Raw genomic sequence first — 10,913 nt, 5'->3', positions numbered from 1 at the left:
CTTGGAACATTAGTTATTTCTTTCTCAGAATATCAGACTTCTCATTGACACTTCTGGGTCACGTTAAACTAATCTTTTTTTTAACCTGCAGCTTTTTTCCAAGCTTTCTCTTATCATTTTGAAACTTCTATAATTAAAGGAAATCCTGATTCTGTGTCTGATATTTTCACCGTCATTATGATTTGGATTTGTAAAATCCCAGTGAGCAAGTTGAATGTTACAATTATTGCAGTAGAAAAAATGGCCGGTTTTATATCAGTTCTTCTCCTTCCCTCTGCTGCCCCCAGAAACAACCTAGATGACTTTTGTAAAACCATATTATGGTTCAAATTATCTACACTCTTTTTTGCTAGCTGTTGGGCAACTTCAATTGATTAAATTCACTTGTTTGTGTGTGAGCTTTGTTTCTCTATTCTGGGTTCCACTGATCAATATACCCTGTGCTGAATGAGCTCAAAATGGTTCAGACTTGCTCAATGGGTACTTGGCAAAGTGTTAGATTAAATTAAAAAAAAGAGAGAAAGTGAGAACAATTTTCCTCTCAGTCTCTTCCGGTGTGTTTTAAACTGTATGATTGATTGTAGTCCCTGCTTTGGATTTTGTTTATATCAAAGTTTATCAGCAAACAACCTGGTTCTTTGTCTTTTGATTCCCAGTGTCAGAAAATCAGCCACATCCCCTCTGTCTTTCTTTCCTGTGAATACATCTAAGTAGAATGGTTTAAAAATCCTTTGATATCCAGAATGACATTTTTCTTTTACAGCTCTTTTGCATGAAAGTGATTATACAAGATATAAAGTAAGAAAGAAACAAGAGTCCGGGTTTGGTTGGTTGCTTTTTGACTTTTTTTTCTTGCCAGCTATCTCAATGAACTAACCATAGTACTAGTGACTTTCATTTTGGTTTTTCTACAGTAACAATAGGAGTAGTGATTCCCACCAGCAAAATGCATTACTAATTTTTTGTATCAAAGCTGGCTGATGCAGGAAGAAACCTATATTCTGGTCTCACTGGGGAAGCACCCATAGCTTTGTTTCCAACTCTTCCCAGATCAAATTTGACATTTTTAGGGGTGTAAAGTGTATAAACTATTTCTCAAGCATCAGTGGTTTTTGTCATTTGCAACTGTGATGCTCTTACATCCTAACTAGGGCCTTTACTACCTCTGACCATTTCCCTGTCATACCTTCCCTGCAGTTTTCTGAAAAATCTCCTCTGATGAGTGATAAAAATAATTCCTGATATCCAGAATTACTTTTGTTGGCCTGTTACGTAGGTCTCTTCAACAACTGCACTGTTAAAGATGGTTGTAAATATAGAGAAGCATTTTCTGTCAGTTCTTTACAAGTACTTTATTTCTCAGTACATCTGTGAAGCAGATAAATATATCGTTATACTTGCTGCTGATGTTAGAAAACTTCAGCACAAATTAAATGACACTTTCTTTAGCTTGTATAAGGTTTTTTGAGGAGTTGAGAACTGAGCATTAGTTTCTACAATCCTGTGCACTAGCAACTAGTAAAGAGGAGCATCAAAGGTGAAGTGAGAACAGTGCTGTGGTTTGGAGTTAAGCTTAAGCTATGCCTGATGGAGATGCTGATGCAGATGGTAGCTGATGGAGAATGCAGTCAGTTGAAAGGTTCTGTCTTTATTAAAACAATATCCATTGCATATATGTGACTCGGACTTCTTACTGCTAAAAAGGCGCTTTTAAATATAAACTAGGATGACAGTTCTCCCTTTCTTTCTTTCTTCTCTCAAAATAAGTTTCTAAACTTTTAGAATTCCTAAAAGTATTCCTTGTCAGTATAGTCCCATGAGCTAAAATGTCTCCAGAATTGCACACCTTTCTCACATAGCAAGGGTGAATACAAACTGACTCAAACAGCTACCAGTTGGGCTTTATTTTTAAAACGGAGTGTGATATCTACCAGATTTGTGGTACAAATGTTCATACCCAAATCTGGCTCAGATTAGTAGTGTCTTGAGTCTTTTTAAAATCTATTTGCTGTCATTACAAAATCTTTTGAAAGAAAAGGGCTCTTTACTCCCCAAAATGGACAAATTTTATTTGTCTTATATTAATATTCATGATGCTTTCCAGAACAAACATGAAAATTGTTTTCTTTATGGTATTTAAATGAGTATGATTATCTCAGGAATGATTCACAAACATGTGAAGTTTTTCCTTTTGCCAAGCAAAGCTAATACGCCTCTGTCAGATTTTTAATCTGCTTGCTCTCTCTGTCTTTTTATAATAAATGATGTTGCATATTGTACACATTTTACAAAATGACAGAATCACTGAATAGGAAAATTAGCTCCAGTGCCTAGTGCAAAATGACATTCAAACGTTTATATCTGTGGGATAGTTAAGGACTTTGAAGCTAGCGCTCGAAGGCTAGATATGAGGGGCTGTGACTCATTTTTGGTTGTGAAGGAATGCAAAGTGTCTCCATTGCTCTCTGTCTTCCTTGGAGCTGCACACAGACATTTTTTCTTAGTCATCCTGTAGAAATCGAGTCAGCAAAATCCTTCTGGCAAGGGGTGGCCAGAGCATGCAGTGGCTTGCTGGTGGAAAGGGATGGCTCGTGGCTATCAGAGAGAGGAAGTCAGCCCATTTCTGCACTCAGTCTGGACTTGGTAGCCAGTGCCACAAAGTGCAAGGAGCAGTGCTTCAGAGGGACTGAGGTAGAATGATCTGATGGTCCTTTTACATTGCCATATCTGTGTATGACCTTTTCTTCAGGTATAGCTCGATGGGGGCGATCTGTCCCCTTCAGGCTGGATGTTCTCTGTCTCATCACTAATTTGTACTGCTCAGCTGGCACATGTCCAGAAGAGCAAATGCTGCCAGAGGAGATCCTGCAGCTGCCAGGCTTCAGCTGTGGCTGGACTGTGTTTTCGCCAAGCTAAGCAGAATGGGGTGCTGGGGGGTTGCAGATCACTGCTCTGCGAGGCCAGGTCTGTGCCATCAGAGCTGGCGCTGGCCTTGAGAGTTAGGGAGTGAAGCACCTTCTCTGACCGCTGCTGTCATTGTCATCTTGTTAGACAATGAAGGACACTGATTAGCAGAGAGAGCGAGCCCAACTCGTCACCTCTAGTTGAATTTTTGTCCCAGTGACACCTGGAAAGCCTCTAGATTGGAGTATGCCAGGAGGCCTGGGTTATTTTGGACTGAGGAAATGCAAAACATTGCAAAAAAAGGCAGTGTGTTGAGAACACTTTGGTAGCATCCTTTCCTCCTTATAGCAATCAGGGTAAATTTTCACTTGATTGGAACTGTAGCAGGATGCTACGAGCAAGGGGCAGCTTAGATTCAGGTTCCATTGTCCTGAGTACCACACACGAGAGAGGATGCTAAGGATTAACTGGAGAGGAGCCTTTAAAATGTCAGTGGGAACTTTGCCTGAATGAGAGCTGGGGAAAGCTTCAGTAGTGGGCCAGGACACACAGGCAGTGAAAATAAGTCCCCAGACTGAGCAGGAAGCTTGTGCCTGTCAGACACTAAAATAACAGTTGCTTAGAGCCAACTGAGCCTCTATTTATGATTTAAAGATTAATAATCTGAGTGGCAACCAAGAGGTGAAGTGATTCAGAAGTCTAGTTTTCAATTTTTAGAAATATAGAACAGACTTTTTTATAGCGGCAGATGTAAGAGGGGAGGAGGAAGGGGCAGGGCTGTGAAGGAAGCTGCAAGATGCTTTTTGGATTGTATGAAAAGCATTTGGCTGTGAACCAAAACCCAACATTTTTAATTTTTTCCCCTGAAGATAATCAGGAATCTATAGAAACAAAATCCATGAAAGGATAGTTTGGATGGCATGAGGTCAAAAGCACTTATGTGAATGTGCTAAGTATCCTTTGCAGCCTATCTGTAAGGAAATGTGGGCAATTGCTCTGTAGTTTCTCAGCACTATGGCAAGGAGTGCTGTATGTAGGTACTGTGCAGTGTGAACAAGGGGAATGAGACAGCGTGCAGAGGAAATGATAGTGGTCGGTTGAAGGTATTGTTACTTCAGTCCTAAGGTAGGACTGGTATAAGCAATTCGATAGAGTCAAATAAATCACTGGCAAAGGTATACATTATTCACAAGGACAAGGAGATTCTATTGCTGTGCTTGGAGATCCTGCTTGGTATTGCAGTCATTTAAATTATCATTAAGCTAGACATGGGCATGACCAATCAGAGTGTCATTTTTTTCCCTGGAGCCTTCCTTTAATGCCTTTCTTTCTCACCTGTAGAAAGGCAATGAATGCCTTATCCCCTTGGGGCTGCTTATTTAGGGTACTGCCTTAGAATTGGACTTGATCCTATCGGGGTGATGGCCGTGCTGGATCCCTGAGCAGTGAAGTAGCATTGATTTCATTGTGGTAGAAGTGAAGACAAGATTTGTCTTTGAAACAGGTCAGTTTCACAGAGTCCGTCTAACTTTTTTTTCTTTTTTTTCTTTCTTTTCTTTTTTTTTCTTTGCAACGAACTCACACCTTGTTCTTTCACAGATCAAATTAGCAGGCTAACCAGAGGGTCAATGTCCCCGTAGTCATCATTTTCCTATTTTGTCTTTTTCTCTTCTCTCCTGTAACATAAACTAAACTTATTTTAGGTTAAGATGGTAGAATATTCTTTTCAAAATTGACAAAAGAACATAGCAATCCCAGAACAATTTCCTCAAGTTCAGTTTGGAAAAACTTACCCTGGCATCAGCACAGGAGCCATGTTTTTCCTGTTAGATTAAACCCATGGAAACATTTATAAATGTGCATTAAGGAATATTAAAATTTTCAGTCCAAGTTTTCATTATTATGTATTCATGTCCACATATAGACCCCTGTTTTACAGGGGTTCAAGAATTCTTTGTGCACAATAGTGATGCAAAACTTTTCATTTGGGGTCTTATTCTTAAGCAAGATGGTAAGATGATCTAATAGTCCTGGCTTACTCTGGCTAATGGAAGTCTGGACACTGGCATTCATAAAAGGTGTGATTTCCATTCTGGTGGAAGGTCCATATGCAGTTCAGCCTTACATAAAACCTGAGTGCAAGCTCACTTATGAAGACCTAAACTTAGCCTGCAAGATTGAAGCTACAGCTGATGATTTCTGTTCCCATATTACATCTTTGTGATGGCTCTTACTAAATTTAAAGAGGCCTTATTTTTCATCCCTGAATTGTTATCTTTTAAGTAAATGATTTGTATGAGAACCGTGCCACAACACAATTTGAGAAATTCAGGATTTTGACAACTTCTAACACATTCTGGAAATACATCCTTGCATTTGCCAACTGTGTTTCTCAGAAACAGAGTGGAGTTTCTTGCTTTTTTTCAAAAAACACCTTTTTCACAGTACCCAGTGCTGAAAACTAAGCGGCAGAGGCACTATGTGCAAGAGTGTGGTTTCAAAATTTAGTGCAAATTATGGATTGCGCCTGGATTTTTGAAAAGGTGATAGAAGCCTTAAGAAAGGACTGCGTGTGCAGCGTGTAAAAGCTTCTTATCCAAGAGCTTTAGGTGCCCTTAATATGATAAAACCTGTAAAGGAACCCAGCAGTTGAAGTTGGCCTAGCACAAATCCTCTACCTACTCATTTGAACAATTTTTCCCATCCTTCCTCTTTCTGTCAAATGCTTTAGGTGTGGATAGAGGGGAGGAAAGATGAGTCATGAAGGTATAGACAGTATAGACTATTTTCAAACAAGGTTCTAGGCACCTTTCCATTAAAATCAGAGCTCCGAAATGGCTCAAGTTCATATTTTCAGTGCTCAGCACTCAAAGCTATGGCCAGATGTAATATGCTCAGTACCCCTGGCTTCCAGCTGGAACATTTGTGGCCACACTTCTCAAAAGCTTTTTCTGTATTTCTGTCTTTTCGTGTTTGTTTCTGTCTATAATAGATATGCCCCCCTTTTTTTTTCGAAAAGATCTACAAATGTATTTGCCAGCTAAGCTGATTTGAAAAATGACCTAGCCAGGCAAATAATGGATCTCTAAATTGCAAGAAAATGTGACAGTAAGTTTCTGTTACTCAGGGAAAGTGAATCTTTCTTTTCCAGGTGGTTGATTGATTCCCATTGTGAACATCATACACTTGTGATTTCTTGGGTTTTTTTTCCCAGTCTGGTAATTTTATTGCTTCGTTATTCAAACAAGCAAATATATGACATATTAGAAAGAAATCAGCAGTTGATTCAAAGAAACCGAAATCAGCTTTTAAAAGGCTCTGAGAGTTTGGGGTTTTTAAAATTATTTTGTTAAGACTGTTAAGTGAATTAGTGCTATATGTAGACTCTGGTCCCAGTAGAAATTCAAAGGGAGAGTAAGTATATAAATTCTACTTAGATAAAGGTTGCAAAGAATAAGATTAATATCCAGACTAGAGATTTTAAATGGACTTCTCTACCAGGGTGCTCTGCCAGTCAAAAGCCCCGATGGCTAATGGGGAAATTCTAGATCATTTCTGAATAGAAGTAGCAGTGGGGAAAAGGTGTGTAGAAGAGAAACATGGTTTTTGCCTATTTCCTCACTCTTTAAGGTAAATATCATAAACATAATAGGTACAGGCCAAAAACTTTGGGCAGAAGGTTCTACATGTTGCCTCCACAGACAGCTCAAACTTGTGCTGAGGTAGCAATAATGAGGCCCAGCTTGCCATATAACATGTACAACTCTGCTGGTGCTCCCCTCTTCTTTGGAAGTAGCTTTCAGCTCTAGGGATCCAGCAGCCAGTGGAAAAAGCAGATCACTTCTCTGGGTTATTCTTTTCCCATCTTCTGCAGGCTAGGGAGACACTGTTGCATCCATTCAGTTCAAGTCTTGCTTCAATATTTTCTCTTTGCGACCATGAGAATCAAGTATGCAATATTATTTTGTTTTTTAAAGGAAGTTATCCAGATGAAAGCTATAGAAAAGCAAGGAATGAAGCTCTACAACAATGGGGTCACAGACCAATGAAGAAAACTTGGCAGATCCTGTAGTTGCTTAATGATATGTTAATCTTAAAGAAGTTTGAAGGCATCTAAGGAATAGATTTGGGAGCCTTATCCTTTGAAGTTTTGCAATGTCTACTAATAATCACCAGCTAGATTTAGTATGTCTGGATCCTCATTTTCCCTATCCTGATGGTGATTTCCAGACAGTAATTCATTCACTGCTGTGCTGGAGATAAAAGAGATGGAAAGGGTGTCTGACAGCAATGGAGAAGCAGGATGTTGGCCTACTTTATGGCCATGAAGAGAGTAAGAATGCTTACTTGATACACAGGGATATAATATATATTTTTAAATATCATTTTATGTAGTAGCTACATTTAGTGGTTTAACCATACCCATACTGGTATCCACAAACCAGCAGAATTGGTCAGAGATAATACTCTTTCCCCTTTTTTCACGCTTATTTTAAGAGACTGTGAAGTGATGTTTAAATTGTTTTTATGATCAGAATTGGGTTTTTTGAATCCAAAAATACGAATTTGGGATCCCTGCAAAGGCTGTTTTTGCCTTGGGGGAGAAGATGTAAACTGTCAGTGTGGTTAGATTTGGCCCATCATCTTAATGATGCATCAAGGGACCTATAAGGTGCATTTTGCCGAAGATTTAGACTCTCTGTGCCTGCCGTGAGTTCCCTGCTGTCTGCCCTTCAGGCATGAGGTAAACACTGCTGGGTTCAGACAGTTTTCTGTAGCAGGATGCTCATGTGTTTCCTATAAAACACCTGGAAAGTTTCTCTTTTGCTTTCTCTCTCTCTTTTTTTTTTGTTTTAATTGAAAATGAAAATGCATATTGTAAACCTTCTATAACCTTTAAAATCTGCATGGAGTAAAAGGAGAGGAAAAATTGTGAGCCCAGAACATTTAATTGCTAATTTCTTTGTAGAATTCTCTGAAATTCTGTGTTCTGGCATCAAAATTGAAGGAATGACTTTTCAACTAACATACCTTTTAATTAAAATAATTACGGTGTGGCAATTAAAAAATGGCAAATGGAGTCTGGTTCTTTTAAATTTCTTTAGACTTGGGGTGTTTAAGTCCCATAGACTCTCGCAAAAATCAAAACACTGACCTGTTGTATCCCTATCATCTATATAACGGTATAAGAACTGCCTAGAATTATTAGTGCTATAATCATAGAAATAAGAGGTGCACAAGTAGATGATGATGTGCTCAGTTTTTAATTGGATTAGTCAGTACCATAATAAACATAATGAAAAGCCAAGCAAGAACACTGCTGCATTAAGAGAGGTCCTCCACAAAACACAGACTTGGTAGATATATATCTAGCTGGAAGTGCTACAAAACAGTCTAAAGCAATGTAAATACTCCAGCAAGCCTAAACTAATGGAAAAAAATTGGAGGGTTATTTTGTGTTGTTTTTCTTTATGAGTTCATCTTGAAACCTTCTGAGTTCAGCCAGATATGTGGGATTTTGCTGACTTGTGGGTAAAATGATTAACTGATTTAGTTTTGTACTATTTTTAGGTTTACAAGTTTAGAGGCATATATGGCTTAGATAGCACTGCAGGCTATCTCCTTCAGTTCTTCTTTTAAAATTAAAAAGATATTTGTGCATTTTCAAGTGGGTTCTATGGATTTGCTCAGGTAGTGGATGTGAAAGATAAGGGCTTTCATCCATCCCTTTCATTATGATTGTCTTCAATGTTATGCAGCTTTTCTCTTTGTTTACCTGGGCAAAGAGTGGGGAAGAGCTCAAATGGGACCCAAGAGCATGTGCTTTTTGTTTGTTTCCAAAGGCCACTCTAGTGTAGCTGCAAAAGGAGCCCTGAGGGCACAGCTGGGAGCAATGCCAAGGGCTTTGCTGAGCTGATTTGGGGACCAGCTCATTCAGTCCTAGTCAGTCTCAGGCCAGGGGTATATAATGCTTGTCGACATATGGGGAGATGCTTCTAGCTACTCACTAAGGCTAACTGATGAACTCTACTTTGAACTAACATCTTTTTTAGGACAAGATGTCCCTCTGTGCCAATGCAACAACACTGTCAACAACAACCACTTGACAGATGAACACATCTACTTATGTGTGCACAAAGTGCAGGAGCAAGTCAAAGAATGGATAATATGTATTTTTAAATCTTTGTCAATATGATGTTCAAAGTATGATTTGCCTCCTGAAACTATAAGCTGCCCCTCCTCATAAAGGTTTCTTGCCCTGTTTTCTCTCTAATTCAAGCAAGCAGCAGGTCTTCAGAAATAATAACTACTATTTTTGTTTGCCTATAGAAAATTTTTTAAAAAATCAAAAAACTTTAAACAAAAATGCATGCTCTCTACCCTAAATTGCTTGAAGTGACTGTCATCAAGGATCTCTAGCTCTTATTTCCAGCTTTAGATGGATGGCTCTAACATAGCTGGCTTTTTGTGGGCAGATCTTCAGCATTTCTTTGAAACCCTTTCATGCCTCAGTTCCACACCCTCATAACCAAAGCACCCACAGTCACATGCATTTATAATATTCTTGGCTTTTCTTTGAAGCTGCCTTCTCCTTGGGACTGTTGCAACCAATATCATATAAGCATATGTGCTAGTATCTTGATTAGGTCTGTTCTGGGCTTATATTTGGAAGGAGAGATTTAGGTTTCTGCATTGGTGGCTTATGTTGACAAAAATTAGTCATAATGATACAGGCGTCCTTTCACTCCACAATAAAATGAACCTCTCTCAGATATTCCAGTGCTACAGCAGAACTGTATCCTCCACTTACACATGCAGTGGTGGCAATCTTTCCCTTATGTTTTGCATGCTAGTATATGTATATTAAGGACTATTAGTGATCTATAGCATATTATGCACTGAGAAGACATCTGGAAAATAAAGTAGGCTATATAGCCCTTTCATAATCATGGCCTCAACCCCTGCCAATTTTCAAAAAAAAAAAAAGTCTAGGGATGACCAGTCTTGGCCTCTCACCACTTCTAACCTCATTCATAATAGACCTGTGTGTTCTTTTTCACTCAGTTAGCACTGTAAAAAAAAAAGAAAGAAAGAAAGAAAAAAAAAACCTGCTGACAAACATCCCTTCATATTTCTATTTCTTGTACTACTTGCAGTCTGTGTGTCTCCTGATCAGATCCAAGGAAAACTCTTTGAAAGTATAATCAGATGGTGAGCTCACTGAAGATCAACTGTAAATTTAAAAGCAAGTTTTCACAAAACTCACAATGCATGTAGTCAGCTCCAGCATATTGACTTGGAGCAAACACAGATTTTAGTCTATTATCAAGAAGAGCAGATCACTAGCTGGTGAATACTGATGTTGCTCTAAAGCAACTATAGTGAAGAGAAGAGTGAATGCTAAAAGAGAGCTAACTTTTGCACCATGGTACGTCTAGATAACTTTAGGGGAGATCATCATAATCATCTCCGTCTTTCAGTGGACTGACAGTGGGTTTGTGATAGCATCTGGAAAATATATTCACATGTTCATCCTTTGATTTCAGTAGAACTATGCTGATTTACACTAGGAAGGAGTGTGGTCCAAGTTTAAAAACTGAACTGCAATCATATGTGGTATTAGCTTCTGTGTCAATCGGAACTACTTTTGCAGTTACCTTTTCTGTATGCACGTGTGTCGGGCTAGATGTGCAGGAAAGCACTGATCATCCTCAAGGAGCACAGCTCAAGGGGTGAGGCAGCCCGGTGTTCTCCCCGTGTGCGTCCTAACCATGGCTTGAAAGAAACGGAGCTCATGACACAGGGCTACGAGCTGTATTTGCTTGAGCCCTAAGAATGCTAAGCTAGGATTCTTATGGTACCGCACTAGTATACTCAGACACTAACATGAATTTAAATGAGGTAAGTATAATTCAGTCATAGTGTAAAGAGAGGCAAAGAATTATTTCAACAGATTTGTGCCTATATCATAGTTACCCTGCAGAATAGGCAAAGTACAAAGTATGTCT

Source organism: Dromaius novaehollandiae, chromosome 5, assembly GCF_036370855.1.
Source record: "Dromaius novaehollandiae isolate bDroNov1 chromosome 5, bDroNov1.hap1, whole genome shotgun sequence".
NCBI classification, from domain to species: Eukaryota; Metazoa; Chordata; class Aves; order Casuariiformes; family Dromaiidae; genus Dromaius; species Dromaius novaehollandiae.
Note: the sequence above shows the minus strand (reverse complement) of the source record.